This window comes from Stenella coeruleoalba, assembly GCF_951394435.1.
Source record: "Stenella coeruleoalba genome assembly, chromosome: 7".
Taxonomy (NCBI): Eukaryota; Metazoa; Chordata; class Mammalia; order Artiodactyla; family Delphinidae; genus Stenella; species Stenella coeruleoalba.
The window spans coordinates 93,946,064-93,965,466 of record NC_137153.1 but is presented as its reverse complement, the minus strand read 5'-3'; the positions used below and the strand labels follow the sequence as shown (position 1 = coordinate 93,965,466).

The following is a 19,403-nucleotide window of genomic DNA, read 5'->3' as shown; positions in this document are numbered from 1 at the left end:
GGTTCGTAGTTCCTGTTGTTTTTTGTGTCTGTCCCCAGTGGCTAAGGTTGGTTCAGTGGGTTGTGTAGGCTTCCTGGTGGAGGGTACTAGTGCCTGTGTTCTGGTGGATGAGGCTGGATCTTGTCTTTCTGGTGGGCAGGTCCACGTCTGGTGGTGTGTTTTGGGGTGTCTGTAGACTTATTATGATTTTGGGCAGCCTCTCTGCTAATGGGTGGGGTTGTGTTCCTGTCTTGCTAGTTGTTTGGCATAGGATGTCCAGCACTGTAGCTTGCTTGTCGTTGAGTGAAGCTGGGTGCTGGCGTTGAGATGGAGATCTCTCGGAGATTTTTGCTGTTTGATATTATGTGCAGCTGGGAGGCCTCTTGTGGACCAGTGTCCTGAAGTTGGCTCTCCCACCTCAGAGGCACAGCACTGAGTCCTGGCTGCAGCACCAAGAGCCTTTCATCCACAGGGCTCCTTAATTTGGGATGATTCGTTGTCTATTCAGGTATTCCTCAGATGCAGCGTACATCAAGTTGATTGTAGAGCTTTAATCCGCTGCTTCTGAGGCTGCTGGGAGAGATTTCCCTTTCTCTTCTTTGTTCTCACAGTTCCCAGGGGCTCAGCTTTGGATTTGGCCCCGCCTGTGCGTGTAGGTCGCCGGAGGGCGTCTGTTCTTTGCTCAGACAGGACGGGGTTAAAGGAGCCGCTGATTCGGAGGCTCTGGCTCACCCAGGCCGGGGGGTAGGGAGGGTCACGGAGTGCGGGGCGGGCCTGCAGCGGCAGAGGCCGGCGTGACGCTGCAGCCTGAGGCGCGCCGTGCACTCTCCGGGGGGAGCCGTCCCTGGATCCCGGGACCCTGGCAGTGGCGGGCTGCACAGGCTCCCCGGAAGGGCGTGTGGCTAGTGACCTGTGTTCGCACACAGGCCTCCTGGCGGCGGCAGCAGCGGCCTTAGCGTCCCATGTCCGTCTCTGGGCTCCGCACTCTTAGCCGCGGCTCGCGCCCGTCCCTGGAGCTCTCTCAAGCAGCGTTCTTAATCCCCTCTCCTCGTGCACCAGGAAACAAAGAGGGACGTAAAAGTCTCTTGCCTCTTCGGCAGGTCCAGACCCCTCCCCGGACTCTCTCCCGGCCAGCCGCGGCGCACCAACGCCCTGCAGGCATTTAATGCAGGCATTTAGAGAGATATATTTCAGTATGTACTCATGTGTATTAATGTATATTTATTTTGTAATCCAATTCTACTTTATTTATTTTGTCCCCCAACAAAATGTATGAGACATTCAAGGTAATAACACAGTATGGACTATGTACATGGAAAAAATAGGGAATCAATAGAAATTGCCTCTGTAGAAACCCAGATATTGAACTCATTAAACAAAAACTTTAAATGAGCTATTATAAATATGTTCAAGGAAGTAAGAAAATTCAGAAATGATTTCTTATCAAATAGAGAATACCAATAAAGAGATAGAAAGTATAAAGACAGAAATTCTGGAGCTGAAAAGTGCAACAACTAAAATGAAATACTAACTAGAGGAGCTCAGAAACTGATTTGAACTGGCAGAAGAAAGAATCAGTGAACTTGAAAATTTGTCAGTTGTGGTTATCCAATCTGAGGAGCAGAATGAAAGAAAAATGAACAAAATGTCAAAGATCTGTGGGATGCCATTAAGTACCCAACATACACATAATAGGAGTCGTCAAGGAGAGAAGATACAAAAGGAAAAATATTTGAAAAAATAGTGCCTGAAAACTACGAATTTGGAGAAGATACTGTCATCTATACATCCAGAAGCTCAAATAAGATAAGCCCAAAGAGATCTACTCTGAGACACATCATAATCAAATGGTCAAAAACTGAAGACAAAGAGAAAATCTTGAAAATAGGAAAAGGGAAATGTCTCATTATCATTTCAGACATACAAGTGATCCTCAGTAACATTAACAGCTGATTAATCATCAGAGAATCTGATCAGCTGAAGGCCAGAAGGCAGTGGGATGTCACATTCAGAGTTTTGAAAAGAAAACAATTGTCAACCAAGGATTCTGTATCTGTCAGAACTCTCCTTCAAAAATAAAGGAGATATCAAGACATTTCTAAATAAACCAAAACTGAGAGAGTTCATTGCTACCCTACCTGCCCTACAGAAAATAATAAAAGGAATTCTTAAAAATGAAATAAAATACAACAACAGTATCTTGAATCTACATGAAGAAATAAAGAACACCAGGAAAGGTAAAAAGATAAATAGATAATAGGCAAATATAAAAGACAGTATAACTCCTTTTTATGTGTAAATTTTTTATATCTGATTTAAAAGACAACTGCATAAGGTAATAAATACAGATCTATGTTTATGAACACAAAATGTATAAAAAATGTATAAATATGTAATTTGTGATCATATCAGTATAAAGGAAGGTGGAATATGGAGCTGTATAGGAGCAAAGAATTTATATGCTATTGAAATTAGTTTGGTGTTAATTTTAACTAGATAATTGTAAATTAAGATGGTAATTGTATTCCCTAGGGAAATCACTAAGAAAACAATTCTTGAAAATATATAATAAAATAAATAGCAAGGGGATTAAAATAGTAGATTAAAATCTATTTGTCAAAAAATAAGGCAGCAATGGAGGAAATAAGGAAAAGGACATTAAGATATATAGAAAAATAATAGTAAAATGGCAGAACTAAGTCTTCTCTTTTCAGAAATTACAAGAAATATGAGTGATTTAAACTCTGCAATTAAAATGCACAGATTGGGAGAACAGATTTTTTTTTAATGTGCTGTTTAAAGGAGACATGCTTCATATTCAAAGACATAAATTAATTGTATGTGATACTTTTCCATAAAGCCTCAATCTTCATTAAAGTTACTAAACAACTGCCATGAAGAATGTTTTTAGTTTTCTGTTAAAATCTATTTTTTAAAAGAAGCACTTCCATTGGTGGGTAAGATCCATGAGTTTTCAAACTGTCACAAGCATCAAAACATACAAAGCTGGCTAGGAGAATAAAAGTTCAGTCAGTTAAATTATTTATTAAGATTTTAATTTGCCCAGATTGTAGCTTAAATATCTGAGAATCAAGACAGCTGTATCACACTTTCATTCCTATGCCTTAGAGAATTTTGAAGATTTTGATTAAGTGAAATAACTATGTTCCAGTATCAGAGAAATATATCTTCAATTGTTTGTCTAAATTAATATTGATAACTTAAAAAATATGTGTCAACTGTGATCGTGATGGTCTGAGACTTTTTTGAAAAAAGAATAAGGCACGGGTGTCAGCTCAGTCATAGTCTACATTTGCTAGAGACAAAGAATGAAAGACAAAAGGGAAAGAAAGTGAGAAATAACTTGATTCTATTAGGGTCTGATACAAAAGTAGCATTGAGAAGAACACAAGGAGGTAAAAAAAAATGATAGAGGAAGTGTTCTCTTGTAACATAGCTTTATTTAAAAATGTCTGTTTATTTTTTCATAAGGCCACACTGGCACTGATCACTTATGAAAATATTAATAGTAGTTTAAAACCAGAGACTAGATTTTACATGTAAGACCCTGATAAGAGATTTTACAAGTGAAGAAGAAACAACAGGGACAGACTTTCTTTTCAGGGCAAATGCTTGGTAATGTTGCTCAAGCTTCATTACATGTCATAAATACCTAAACAGGTATCAGTGTTGTTGGAAGTTTGGGGGGAAAGAGTTGAAGATAACAGTTGGTCAAGTGTTAGGGACACATGAGAAAGAATAGAAATACTTAATGAAAATAACTTAAGAGTCTAATAATTATCTCTCTATAATATATGGTCCACCATGACAAATTCAGCATATTATGTTGTTGCCTTGGGAACAACATGACGTCAATATTATTGATTTAGAAGAACTTAGTTTGAATTGTGGAGCTCTGAGGCTTTTGGTGAGTTTCTCTGTTCTTCACTGAGCCTTCTCTTCCTGGTTGGAGTGAGGTCATTAAATTAGGTGAGTGAGTCAATGCTCACCTCATTGAATAACATGATACTCAACTAATGCTGTTTTATTAACATTTTCCTTCTTAAATCTGAGATATGTCTTCAGGTTACAGGGAATTTGGAATCTCAGGGCTGAGATCCATGATAATTTTAGTTTTCCAATCAGTAACACTGCATGAACACACAGCAAAAATATGATCTTCTTTCTCAACCCTTTGAATTAATAACTTGTCCACTGCTCAGACTTATCCTAAGGATACTCTTCTCAAAACTCAGAACTAAACATTGTTTCTTCCAATTTCCCTGGTTCAGTTGTGACATTTCAGAAAATGTCTGTCATTCACTATGATCTGTTTTTGTCTGTGGATATAAGGACCACTTAATTTTTAAAAATTGTTACCTTTTTTAGAATCAATTTTATTATTTTTTAACATCTTTAAGAGTATAACTGCTTTACAATGGTGTGTTATTTTCTGCTATGTAACAAAGTGAATCAACTACACATATACATATATCCCCGTATCTCCTCCCTCTTGCGTCTCCCTCCCACCCTCCCTACCCCACCCTTCTAGGTGGACACAAAACACCAAGCTGAGCTCCCTGTGCTACGCAGGTGCTTCCAATTAGCTATCCATTTTACATTTGACTGTATATATGTCCATGCCATCTCTCACTTCCTCTCAGCTTACCCTTCCCCCTCCTCATGTCAAGTCCATTCTCTATGTCTGCAACTTTATTCCTGTCCTGCCCCTAGGTACTTCAGAACCATTTTTTGTTTGTTTGTTTTAGAGGCCATATATATGTGTTAGCATACAGTATTTGTTTTTCTCTTTCTGACGTACTTCATTCTGTATGGCAGTCTCTAGGTCCATCCACCTCACTACAAATGACTCAATTTCGTTTCTTTTTATGGTTGAGTAATATTCCATTGTATATATGTGCCACATCTTCTTTATCCATTCATGTGTCGATGGACACATAGGTTGCTTCGATGTCCAGGCTATTGTAAATAGTGCTGAATTGGACATTGTGGTACATGACTCTTTTTGAATTATGGTTTTCTCAAGGTATGTGCCCAGTAGTGGGGATTGCTGCATTGTATGGTAGTTCTATTTTTAGTTTTTTAAGGACCCTCCATACTGTTCTCCATAGTGGCTATATCAATTTACATTTCCACCAAAAGGGCAAGAGGGTTCCCTTTCCTCCACACCCTCTCCAGCATTTATTGTTTGTAGATTTTTTGACGATGACCATTCTGACCGGTGTCAGGTGATACGTCATTGTCGTTTTGATTTGCATTTCTGTAATTAGTGATTCTAATTCTGATTAGTGATGTTGAGCATTCTTTCATGTGGTTGTTGGCAATCTGTATATATTCTTTGGAGAAATCTCTATTTGGGTCTTCTGCCCATTTTTGGATTGGGTTGTTTGCTTTTTTGATACTGAGCTGTATGAGCTGCTTGTATATTTTGGAGATTAATCCTTTGTCAGTTGCTTCCTTTGCAAATATTTTCTCCAATTCTGAGGGTTGTCTTTTTGTCTTGTTTATGGTTTCCTGTGCTGTGCAAAAGCTTTTAAGTTTCATTAGGTCCCATTTGTTTTTGTTTTTATTTCCATTTCTCTAGGAGGTGGGTCAAAAAGGATCTTGCTGTGATTTATGTCATAGAGTGTTCTGCCTATGTATTCCTCTAAGAGTTTTAGAGTGTCTGGCCTTATATTTAGGTTTTTAATCCATTTGGAGTTTCTTTTTGTGTATGGTGTTAGGGACTGTTCTAATTTCATTCTTTTACATGTAGATGTCTGGTTTTCCCAGCATTACTTATTGAAAAGGCTGTCTTTTCTCCATTGTATATTCTTGCCTCCTTTATCAAAGATAAGGTGACCAAATGTGTGTGGATTTATCTCTGGGCTTTCTATCCTGTTCCACTGAACTATATTTCTGTTTCTGTGCCAGTATCATACTGTCTTGATTACTGTAGCTTTGTTATAGTATGAGGTTCGGAAGCCTGATACCTCCAGCTCTGTTTTTGTTTCTCAAGATTGCTTTTGCTATTTGGGGTCTTCTGTGTTTCCATACAAATTATGAAATTTTGTGTTCTACTTCTGTGAAAAAGCCATTGGTAGTTTGATAGGGATTGCACTGAATCTGTAGATGCTTTGGGTAGTATAGTCACTTTCACAATGCTGATTCTTCCAGTCCAAGAACATGGTATATCTCTCCATCTGTTGGTATCATCTTTAATTTCTTTCATCAGGGTCTTATAGTTTCCTGCATATGAGTCTTTTGTCTCCTTAGATAGGTTTATTCCTAGGTATTTTATTCTTTTTGCTGCAATGGTAAATGGGAACGTTTCCTTAATTTCTCTTTCAGATTTTTTATCATTAGTGTATAGGAATGCAAGAGATTTCTGTGCATTAATTTTGTATCCTGCTACTTTACCAAATTCATTGATTAGCTCTAGTAGTTTTCTGGTAGTATCTTTAGGATTTTCTATGTATAGTAGCATGTCATCTGCAAACAATGACAGTTTTGTTTCCTTTCTGATTTGGATTCCTTTTATTTCTTTTTCGTCCCTGATTGCTGAGGCTAAAACGTCCAAAACCATGTTGAATAATAGTGGTGGGAGTGGGCAACCTTGTCTCGTTCCTGATCTTAGCGGAAGTGGTTTCTTTTGCACCACTGAGAATGATGTTGGCTGTGGGCTTGTCATATATGGCCTTTATTATGTTGAGGTAAGATCCCTCTAGGCCTACTTTCTGGAGGGTTTTTATCATAAATGGGGATTGAACTTTGTCAAAAGTTTTTCTGCATCTATTGAGATAATCATATGGTTTTTCTCCTTCAATTTGTTAACATGGTGTATCACATTGATTGATTTGCATATATTGAAGAATCTTGGCATCCCTGGGGTAAACCCCACTTGATAATGGTGTATGATCCTTTTAGTGTGCTGCTGGATTCTGTTTGCTAGTATCTTGTTGAGGATTTTTGCATCTATATTCATCAGTGATACTGGCCTGTAGTTTTCTTTATTTGTGACATCTTTGTCTGGTTTTGGTATCAAGGTGATGGTGGCCTTGTAGAAAGAGTTTGGGAGTGTTCCTCCCTCTGCTATATTTTGGAAGAGTTTGAGAAGGATAGGTGTTAGCTCTTCTGTAAATATTTGATAGAATTCACCTGTGAAGCCATCTGGTCCTGGGCTTTTGTTTGTTGGAAGATTTTTAATTACAGTTTCAATTTCAGGGCTTGTGATTGGTGTGTTTATATTTTCTGTTTCTTCCTGGTTCAGTCCAGGAGGTTGTGTTTTTCTACGAATTTGTCCATCTCCTCCAGGTTGTCCATTTTATTGGCATATAGTTGCTTGTAGTAATCTCTCATGATCCTTTGTATTTCTGCAATGTCAGTTTTTACTTCTCAATTTTCATTTCTAATTTTGTTGATTTGAGTCTTCTCCCTTATTTTCTTGATGAGTTTGACTAATGGTTTATAAATTTTGTTTATCTTTTCAAAGAACCAGCTTTTAGTTTTATTGATCTTTGCTATTGTTTCCTTCATTTTTTTTTCATTTATTTCTGATCTGACCTTTATGATTTCATTCCTTCTGCTAACTTTCTTTTTTTTTATTCTTCTTTCTCTAATTGCTTTAGATGTAAAGTTAGGTTGTTAATTTGCAATGTTTCTTATATCTTGAGACAGGATTGTAGTGCTATAAACCTCCCTCTTAGAACTGCTTTTACTGCATCCCATACGTTTTGGGTGGTCTTGTTTTCATTGTCATTCGTTTCTAGGTATTTTTTGATTTCCTCTTTGATTTCTTCAGTGATCTCTTGGTCATTTGGTAGTGTATTGTTTAGCCTCCACGTGTTTGTACTTTTTACAGTTTTTTTCCTGTGATTGATATCTAGTCTCATAACATTGTGGTCTGAAATGAAACTTGAAACGATTTCAATTTTGTTAAATTTACCAAGGCTTCATTTGTGACTCAAGATATGATGTATCATGGAGAATGTTCCATGAACACTTGAGAAGAAAGTGTATTCTGTTGTTTTTGGATGGAATGTCCTATAAATATCAATTAAGTCCACCTTGTTTAATGTGTCATTTGAAGCTTGTGTTTCCTTATTTATTTTCATTTTGGATGATCTGTTCATTGGTGAAAGTGGGGTGTTAAAGTCCCCTATGATTGTGTTAGTGTTGATTTCCCCTTTTATGGCTGTTAGCATTTGCCTTATGCATTGAGATGCCCCTATGTTGGGTGCATAAATATTTACAATTGTTATATCTTCTTCTTCGATTGATCCCTTGGTCATTATGTAGTGTCCTTCTTTGTCTCTTGTAATAGTCTTTATTTTAAAGTCTATTTTGTCTGATACGAGAATTGCTACTCCAGCTTTTTTTAAATTTCCATTTGCATGGAATCTTTTTCCATCTCCTCACTTTCAGTCTGTGTGTGTCTCTAAGTCTGAAGTGGGTCACTTCTAGACAACACATATATGGGTCTTGTTTTTGTATCCATTCAGCTAGTCTGTGGCTTTTCATTGGAGCATTTAATCCATTTACATTTAAGGTAGTTATCGATATGTGTTTTCCTATTACCATTTTCTTAATTGTTTTCAGTTTGTTATTGTAGATCTTTTCTTCTCTTGTGCGTCCTGCCTAGAGAAGTTCCTTTAGCATTTGTTGTAAAGTTGGTTTGGTGGTGCTGAATTCTCTTAGCTTTTTCTTGTCTGTAAGGTTTTAATTTCTATGTTGAATCTGAATGCGATCCTTGCTGGGTAGAGTAATCTTGGTTGTAGGTTCTTCCCTTTCATCACTTTAAATACGTCCTGCCACACCCTCCTGGCTTATACAGTTTCTGTTGAGAAATCAGCTGTTAACCTTATGGGGATTCCCTTGTATGTTATTTGTTGCTTTTCCCTTGCTGCTTTTAATATTTTTTCTTTGTATTTAATTTTTGATAGTTTGATTAATATGTGTCTAGTGTGTTTCTCCTTGGATTTATCCTGTATGGGACACTCTGTGCTTCCTGGACTTCATTGACTCCCATATTAGGGAAGATTTCAACTATAATCTCTTCAAATATTTTCTCAGTCCCTTTCTTTTCCTCTTCTTCTTCTGGGACCCCTATAATTCAAATGTTGGTGAGTTTAATATTGTCTCAGAGGTCTCTGAGACTGTCCTCAATTATTTTCATTCTTTTTTCTTTATTCTCCTCTGGTAGTTATTTCCACTGTTTTATCTTCCAGGTCACTTATCTGTTCTTCTGCCTCAGTTATTCTGCTACTGATTCCTTCTAGAGAATTTTAAATTTCACTTATTGTGTTGTTCATCATTGTTTGCTTGCTCTTTAGTTCTTCTAGGTCCTTGTAAAACTTTTCTTGTATTTTCTCCATTCTATTTCCAAGATTTTGGATCATCTTTACTATCGTTAGTCTGAATTCTTTTTCAGGTAGGCTGCCTATATCCTCTTCATTTGTTTTTTCTTGGGTTTTTACCTTGCTCCTTCATCTGCTCTGTATTTCTCTGTCTTCTCATTTTGTGGAAGTAACTGCATTTGGGGTCTCCTTTTCTCAGGCTGCAGGTTTGTAGCTCCTATTGTGTTTGGTGTCTGCCCCCAGTGGTAATGTTGGTTCAGTGGGCTGTGTAGGCTTCCTGGTGGAGGGGACTGGTTCCTGTGTTCTGGTGAATGAGGCTGGATGTTTTCTTTCTGGTGGGCAGGACCGTGTCCAGTGGTGTGTTTTGGGGTGTCTGTCAACTTAGTATGATTTTAGCAGCCTCTCTGCTAATGGGGTGGTGTTGTGTTCCTGTCTTGCTAGTTGTTTGGTATAGGGTGTCCAGCACTGTAGCTTGCTGGTGGTTGAGTGGAGGTGGGTCTTAGCATTGAGATGGAGATCTCTGGGAGAGCTTTCACCGTCTGGTGTTACTTGGAGCTGGGAGGTCTCTGGTGGACCAACGCCCTGAACTCAGCTCTCCCACCTGAGAGGCATAGGCCTGACACCCGGCCAGAGCACCAAGACCCTGTCAGCCTCATGACTCAGAAGAAAAGGGAAGAAGAAGAAAAAAAATAATAAAATTTATTTAAATAAAAAATTAAAAAATATTAAAAATGAAAAATAAAAAAAAGAAAGAAAGAAAGAGAAGAGGAACCAAACCAAAAAACAAATCCACCAATTATAACAAGCACTAAAACTATACTAAAAACAAAGAAACAGGGCTTTCCTGGTGGCGCAGTGGTTGAGAGTCCACCTGCCAGTGCAGGGGACACGGGTTCGTGCCCTGGTCCTGGAAGATCCTACATGCCACGGAGCAGCTGGGCCCATGAGCCATGGCCACTGAGTCTGCGCGTCCGGAGTCTGTGTGCCGCAACAGGAGAGGCCACAACAGTGAGAGGCCCGTGTACCACAAAAAGCAAAACAAAAAACAAACAAAAAATCGTACCTACAGGACCCTAGGACAAATGGTAAAAGCAAAGCTATACAGACAAAAGCACACAAAGAGGCATACACATACACACTCACAAATGAGAAAAAGGAACGAAAAAAATATATGAAAAAAAGCAACCAAATCAATAAGTAAATCTACCAATGATAGTAAGCTGTAAATATTAAACTAAGATAAACATAAAACTAGAAACAAATGAGATGCAGAAAGCAAACATCAAGTCTACAGTTTCTCCCAAAGTCTACCACCTCAATTTTGGGATGATTCATTGTCTGTTCAGGTATTCCACAGATGCAGGGTACATCAAGTTGATTGTGGAGCTTTAATCCGCTGCTTCTGAGGCTGCTGGGAGAAATTTCCCTTTCTCTTCTTTGTTTGCACAGCTCCTGGGTTCAGCTTTGGATTGGCCCTGCCTCTGTGTGTAGGTCGCCTGAGGGCATCTGTTCCCCGCCCAGATAGGATGCGGTTAAAGTAGCAGCTGAGTAAGGGGCTCTGGCTCACTCAGGCTGGGGGGAGGGAGGGGTACAGAATGTGGGGAGAGCCTGCAGTGGCAGAGGCTGGCATGGTGCTGCAACAGCCTGAAGTGTGCCGTGTGTTCTCCTGAGGAAGTTGTCTCAGGATCACACGACCCTGGCTGTTGTGGGCTGCACAGGCTCCTGGGAGGGGAGGTGTGGTTAGTGACCTGTTATTACACACAGGCTTCTTGGTGGCTGCAGCAGCAGTCTTAGCATTTCATGCCCATCTCTGGTGTCCACGCTGATAGCTGCAAAACGTGCCCATCTCTGGAGCTCGTTTAGGCGGTGCTCTGAATCCCCTCTCCTTGCACACCCTGAAACAATGGTCTCTTGCCTCTTAGGCAGTTCCAGACTTTTTCCCGGACTCCCTCCCAGCTAGCTGTGGCACACTAGTTCCCTTCAGGCTGTGTTCAAGCAGCCAACCCCAGTCCTCTCCCTGGTATCTGACCTCCGAAGTCTGAGCCTCAGCTCCCAGTCCCCACCTGCCCCGGCAGCTGAGCAGACAAGCCTCTCAGTGTAGTGAGTGCTGGTCGGCACCAATCCTCTGTGTAGGAATCTCTCTGCTTTGCCCTCTGCACCCCTGTTGCTCTGCTTTCCTCCATGGCTCCGAAGCTTCTCCCCCCGCCCACCCCCCATCTCCACCAGTGAAGGGGCTTCCTAGTGTGTGGAAACTTTTCCTTCTTCACAGCTCCCTCCTCGAGGTGCAGGTCCCATCCCTATTCTTTTGCCTCTGTTTTTTCTTTTTTCTTTTGCCCTACCAGGTACGTGGGTATTTTCTTGCCTTTTGGGAAGTCTGAGGTCTTCAGCCAGTGTTCAGTAGGTGTTCTGAAGACTGTTCCACAAGTAGATGTATTTTTGATGTATTTGTGGGGAGGAAGCTGATCTCCATGTCTTAGTCCTCTGCCATCTTGAAGGTCCTTTCCTGATTCTATCTTAATTGGTGTTTTGAAGGTAACTTGGAAACATCCAGGAGAAGTCTCATACACAGGGCTTCTTTCCCAGGACCACTTTAAAAAATGTGCTTAGCAGTAATTTACTGAGAATGTTCTATGTGCCAAACACCATGCTAGATACTCTAAATATAAGGCAAACATGACCTACACAGTTCCTGAGCAATTATAATTTAGACAAAGATACAGGTAAGTACACAGGCAAGTTTAACGTTGTCAATAAATGGACCTGATACAGATAATACAGGGAATAGGAGCATATAGAAGAGGCATTTAACTAAACCACTGAGATGGGGGATGGAGAAGTCTCGGCAGTTATGGAAGCTTCCTAGTGCAAATGACTTCTAACTGAGGCCTGAAGTATGAATAGTAAGTAGCCAGATGGAATAAGTCATAAAAATGAACACAGGAAATAACATGCCTGAACGCCTGGAAGTAATAGAAAAATGAAATGTTAGAGGAACTGAGTATAATTTTATGTGCTGTAGCATTTGTGTGTGTGTGTGTGTGTGTGTGTGTGTGTGTTTGTGTGTGTGATGTCTAGACAGGGAAATATAAAGGTAAACGGAGACCAAATCAAATTATTTCTTGATAAAAATCACTGACATTGCAACAAAATGTCTGATTGCTCACACACTCACTTTATAGTACACATTACAAATCTTTCTTCTTCAAATTGTAACTACCACATTTAGTCTTGTTCCTTAGCACCAGGATTCTAAGACAGTCCCATTCTCACTCCCTACAGAAGGCAAAGCTTGAAAAAGGAAACACCCAGATGTTCATGCAAAAAGAAAATAAAACAGAAAATTGCAAGTGCCCTCTGTTAACATGACATACTATCTGCTCCTTATGTATTACTAACATGATTTCTCCAAACAGCAGACATAAAGGAATAAAAAACGTTTTTTCAGGGTTTCCTATCAAATAAAGCCATAGATTCAATTTCCAACAAGTTCAAGGAATAGAATGTTCTGCTTAGTAAAAATAATTCTAGCAAAACATATACTTACACCCATAATACATTATGTAATCATACATAAGGTATCTCTTGTTCATCTATTTATTAGAAAATCACCTTCAAGTAATGTTACACTGTGAGTTGAGTTATGGAACCAAATAAATGTTCAGACACACTCTTCTGGGCACCTTTATAAACTTTTGTCTGAATGAGCCTTGCTTTTGGTGGGAAGTGTCAGCCTTATTTGTTTGGATCTACTTCTTTCTAAGATGGCTAACTCATTCTGAATTTATATATTCCAATAAATATATTTTCTTTCCACAACCCTGAAAAAGTCACATTTTAAAAATCCTTTATTGATTTCTGAGCATTCTGGAAAATGGTGGAAATTAACAGGCAAATTATTTTAAGTGCTTGTTTTGGATTACTGCTGTTTCTTAAGAAATAATAGACTAATTATTTAGTAAACTTCTTAGAAAGACAACACTGCTTTTCAAGGAATCGTCTAGCTGTTCAGTTCTATAATTTAAATTACTGTAGAAGCATAAGGTGTTGGTTAAGAAAAGTTTACATATATTATTTAATTAGTCCCCCAAATTTAAGGTGTGGATTTACTGATATAATTTTATTTCACTTTTCTGTACATGATCATTAGGGTCTTAAATATTAGTTATTCAATTTTTAAACACTGTGTTTAAGTAATGTTTAAGTAGTATTGGTGGCTAAAATGAAAGTTTTTTTTTCAAAACTATTAGCTTCTCAAGTACAGAAATATGTACAGAGTTTAAAAAAATCCAAACCCTGTCAAAACCCATAAATAACGCACCTCACCTTAAAAACATTAATAATTCATGGACAATGTGGACCTACCTTTTGTAGTTGTCCTCCCTCCTCTGATTCCGTTAATTTTTACATTCTCTTCACTGGGGTAGCTTTTACACAGATAAAAAGTCTGTTCTCTAAGACAGTGCTCAGTACTTCAAGTCTTCTCCCTGAAGATTTAGAAATACCCATGATTTCAGAAAGAGATCAGAGATCACTTCCCAAAGTATTCACCAGACCAGTAATTTAAGTAAAACACTTTTCTCCTCTAAAATAGCTGGGAGGCAGTGCACTGTGGTAGGAAAACACTAGGCTAGATGTCAAGCGACATGAGATTTTATTTCAGGTCACAAATAATAGAGTTTGTTTCTTCACCTCAATACTTTTTTCTGTCTTTACCCTCATGGGTTTTATTGGTGGAGGAGAATATTTCTAGCTTGTCAAAATAGATTTGAAAATGTTTTAGTAGGAATATCTACAAGTATTATACTTTCCATATAGGTAAATGTGAACACACAGATGCTGAGAGTTATAATCTTGTCCTGATTAACTTTTGGGCTTTCAGGATAACTATTTTCTACTGCTCTGAGGCATTCATTACAGGTTTAGCTTTTCTGGTCTAATCATCCATAGATATATGAGGGCTGTGGTTAACAACTGCACTAAGTGCTTTAATTTGCAAATGATTAAGATATATTATTTTTGATTTAAGTAAAGAAGGAATTTACTGAAAGGACATTTTAAAAATCAGTCAACAGATGGTTTGATGGGCAAGCTCAGAAAATGTACAAAAGTACAGAAACTCAAAAGTCATGTCACAAAACCAGTCCACTGAGGAAACCACTGTCACTAGGAGAGACTAAAACTGCAGGTTGTACCACTGTTACTGCTTTTCCTGGAAATTGGATGTGGTGCACTCTCCTGAATCCATTCTCTCTGCTTCTCTCATCGCTAGCTCCTAATTTGGAGTCCTGGACAGACAGAGATGGGTATTTGGGTCTCAGTGATGCTTGAAGGGCTCCTGCTGAAATTATAATGCCTGAAAACTTGAAACTGACACTTTTTCTCAATAAAGCAGCAGTCCTGTTTGCATGACTGCCATCTGAAAATACATTTTGTCTTTAATTGTGGACTGCTAGTGATAGAGTCCAAACTACAAAAATATTGAAATGAAATAGTTTGTAAGTCACTGAATGGCATTTACATTATAGTCTGGCATATAATTTATATAATTAATATCAAGAAAATGTAAGTTCTATAAAGAAATTTCTTATAGAATGTACAATAGGAATGATACATTTTTATCTCAATAAAGGTAATAATTCCATGAGCTAAAACATCCTTAGAAGAGAAAATACTGTTCAACCATTTTCCATACTGAATAGATAAGAATGTTATTTTGTCTTCCTCTTTTATTAATATTTGCCCTAATAACAAGCCACTTTAATATCCACTAGGGTTAAATATAACAACAGAGGTATTACTATATGCATTCTGAATGTTCATTTATATGGTGAAATATCTAAGTTTTAGGAAAAATTTATTTACCACTGGTTGCTTTTAATATCAGATAATGATATGTGTTGTGTGCACAAGTAAAAATTAAGATGTGACATCAGTTAATGGTACTTTTGTAATAAATCATATGGCATCTTTTCTACAGCGAAGTACTAAGGAAAGGAGCAGAGGGCTGAGGGACAGGGAGGACACTGGAGGATGCAATAGAGATAAAAAGAGACTTTCTGTCTTCCCATATACAAGAGGAAGGAAAAAAGGTACAGGAAGGAATTATAGACAAAGATATTGAATTCCTCTCCCACTAATTTGAGAAAGACAGTGTGAATGACGATGCAGCTTGGTCAGAAATAGGCTAGACAGGTAATTGTTATCTTATATATAGAAGTAAAGAAAACCAGTCAAAGAGACAGCACTATTGCTGGGACTGGGGAGAAAGGAGATCACGGTTCCTCAAATATTAAGATGAAAGGACTTCCCTCGTGGTACAATGGTTAAGAATCCACCTGCCAATGCAGGGGACACGGGTTTGAGCTCTGGTCCGGGAAGATCCCACATGCCGTGGAGCAACTAAACCCGTGTACCACGACTACTGAGCCTGCACTCTAGAGCCTGTGAGCCACAAATACTGAGCCCATGTGCCACAACTACTGAAGCCTGCGCACCTAGAGCCCGTGCTCCACAACAAGAGAAGCCACTGCAATGAGAAGCCCACACATCACAATGACGAGTAGCACCCCAACTCGCCACAACTAGAGAAAGCCTGTGGGCAGCATAGAAGACCCAGTGCAGCCAAAGATAAATAAATTTATACAAAAAAAAAAAGCAGATTAAAGAGAAGTCCTGATCATTTGATTTTTATTGATAGAGTCCTAGGGGAACTGAGAGACTGAAAAGAGGAGTAAGCTCTCATTGAGGTCATTTCTGCCCCACTAAGGAAATAAAGTGCCAATGGATTAGTTAAATGGATTTTGCAGGATGAAGTCACTTAAAACTTTTCAGTGTCCAGATATACAGCTGACTTTGACTTAAATATTTATTATACAGAATTTTCTGTTACTTAGAGTTTTAATATGCTTTTACAAAAAAATAAAAAAGGCTCACTGTATTTTCAACCCTTCCTGGAAATGCTAAGAAAAAGGAAATGTGAAAACTAAGGCAACAGAAATTCCACAAAATTAACTTGCTAGAATGTTTGTCAGAACGTTTAAGTACGGTTTTGTGACCATTATTTTTATGGGTTAAGAGGAAACTTCAAACTAAAGTTAGAGCTCATTCACAACCCAAGAATAGTGAATGAAAGGAAACAAAACATGACCTATGTTATCAAAGAGCAGGACGTCCACAGGTAGAAAAGCAGGGATAGTAAGAACAGGAGAACAGACAAACCAGAGGAAGGAGAATTAGGCCTTAATAAAGCAGCTGATATGCCCTAACCTGTGGAGGTCTGTTTTCTTGTGTTCTGCAGTGAGCAAACATTTTTATTTTCCTGGTATTCTTAAGCGGCCATTATTGCTGGTATACCATCTGTGGTTACCGATGGGTAATAACAAAGTGTTGGCCTTCAGAAAGCTCTCAGTGAAAACTAGATCAGATAAAAGATATATCATGCAATGTGAATTTGCTCTTTCCTTTCTATTAGTGTTAATGTTAGACTCCATCTAATATCATTTGGTTGACCATGGAACTTAAAAGTACTCAGATACGAAGCCCTCATCATCAGTATATTTTTATTGCCCCAATGAAGGATGTTGCTGTTTACAGGTTTTACTCTAGAGTAAGGAGTGAGGTGACACTCAAATTCAGCATTGTAAGTCCCTAAACCATTTTATAAATCTCCTGCAACCAAATAACCAACCAGAGAATTTCATTTTACCTAAATTTTTTATCTTGTTCCTGCTTTCTCACACTCTGAAAAAACAAAAACAAAAACCCCAAACAAAATTAATGGCCAAGTCGAACTGCCGCATCTCAAAGGGGACCATATCTTTACTGAAGTATGACCTATATACAGAAAGTTTAGAAATCAAATAAGTGTGTTTCAAAATGACCACAGCTATGTAATTCTCACTTAGGTCAAGATAAAGAACATGAGTGGAATTCCAGAAATATTACTATGGATCATCCCAATGCCAACTACTCTCTGAATTCTATCATCATAGATTAGTTTTGACTAATCTTGAATTAAATTTAAGTGGAATTATACCAAACGTTCACTTTGACATCTAGTTTCTTTCACTTAAAATTATGCTAGCTAGATTTACTTATGTTTTATTTGTTGCAATAAGTTGTTTTTTCATTGTTGTGTAGTATTCCAACAAATGAAAATGTGAATATATTACATTATAATTATCCATTTTACCAAGGAATGACATTTGGGTAGTTTATAGTTTGAAACTATTACAGAAAATTCTTCCATAAACATTCTTGCACATGTTTTTTGCTGCACATATGTAATGTACATAGAGTATGTATATGCCAGGTTTAGTAGGTTTTAACAAACAGTTTTCCAAAGTAATTGTACCAACACAGATCATGCCGTAATGGTAAGAGAGATCAATTTCTTTTCATTTTTACCTACACTTTATAGTTCAGTATTTTTTGTGCTTCATACCCTCCCCAAACTTTATTTATTCTTTGATCAAAAGGCTTTTTGATCAAAACATTTCTAAACAAACTGTACAGTATGAATGTGCATAAGTGGGTTACTAAAGGGAATGGCTCTTAAATAATACTGAACAAAAATAGTGTAATGGTCAAATACTGAAGAAATAGTACCTATTCTTTGATGAATTTGGTAACCAGGAATATCCCTAGTTGAAGAACAGAAAAAAACCCAGAGACTGCTCCAAGGTAAGTCACAGTGTATTCTCCCTCTGTCTTATAGAAAACAAGGGACAGTACATCTCTCCATATGACATTTAGACAGTAATTATGTCCTTTACTGTTATTTGTGGTATAATGAGATACAGAAGAATACTATCTACAACTTTATCAATGTATTTAAATCTATGAATTAGATATAAAAGTAGTCTCCTGTTACATTTTTTCATGAGGCCTAACTATTGTTCTTCTAAGAAAGGGCAAATAATGACTATTATATTTTAACAATGAACATCCTGAGATCTTCTAAAGTCAAAAAAATTAGAAATACTTGACAAAAGGGAAAATCTGAGTTTAACTCAAATTAACAGAAGATGAGCAGATGTTGGAATAAAACCACAATAATAGAAAAAAACCTGATATGTTAAGAAATATTGGAGTTTAATACCACATTAAACTTTGGCAATATACAACTAGGATTTTCAAAAAGATAAAATCAATCATTGGTATATAAAAAGTGGAACTATTTTTTCTACATACAAAATTGCAATATCATAATTCATCTCTTATTTAAGATAAGATTGACTAAGCTGAAAAAAGGGAAATATCCTCCAGTTTCAACAGAATGCATTATGTTCTACTTAAAGATATTAGTGATGAAACATGATAGCACAAAGTATTTCCTTTGAGATAGGAGTAGTTATACACAGTGGCAGTAGTTAAAGGTTACAGTTATGTATCGTATGGGCTGGAGCTTTGTAGGCATGTCTCTGGGCTGGGCTTTGATGGATTGGATTCTATTTGCATGTCAGAAACTATTTTATTTTGTGACCTTGAACAAGCTGCTTAGGGTCCCTGTCTCATAATTTTCCATAAGCATAATGAGTTTGGTATTACTTTTTCCTCCATTCTGAAGATTGATTGAAATGCTCTTTCAGAAGAATGATTATATATTAATCTCATTAGTGTTATTTTTAATATTTCATGTCTTCTTCCTAGGATACTTGTGTGACAGTACTTCCAGAAGGCTTTCAAAGAAAGATCTACACTAATATTCTGTGGTTATCATAAATGATAAGACTTGACGTTCACCTTGGAACTTGTATAACTAATAATACCATCAGTCATGAATAGTCTATACAGCAATTTTGCTCATTAAATTAAAAAGTTCATTTCCCAAATTTTATGCTTCATAGAATTGTTTTCTGCCTAATCAATCCTGTCATCAAATGAGCAATTAACTTACCCATGGATATTCTGGGTGTTGATCTGTCATGAGCCTTAAGTTTCCTTCTGATAAATTAAGTATTGTAGTTTAAAATAATCTATATTTCTGCAATCATGTTTCTTCATAAGGCATCATTAATGGTAATGACTTGTCCACTTAATTGTTTGGAGAACTTTCGATAAAGTATA

General features: G+C 37.6%; 1 protein-coding gene across 4 annotated transcripts in view; it reads right to left on the bottom strand.

Annotated features, from left to right (window-relative positions):
* Window positions 1-19,403, bottom strand: part of LOC307188513 (uncharacterized protein) — a 263,852-nt gene that overhangs the window by 129,411 nt on the left and 115,038 nt on the right. For 2 of the 4 annotated variants that reach the window (XR_013828959.1, XR_013828961.1), the window contains one exon: window positions 13,698-13,819. The exons of the other annotated variants lie outside the window; for them this stretch is intronic. The gene's annotated coding sequence lies outside the window, so the exon portion shown is untranslated. The remainder of the gene's footprint in view (window positions 1-13,697; window positions 13,820-19,403) is intronic. 4 annotated transcript variants of the gene reach the window in all.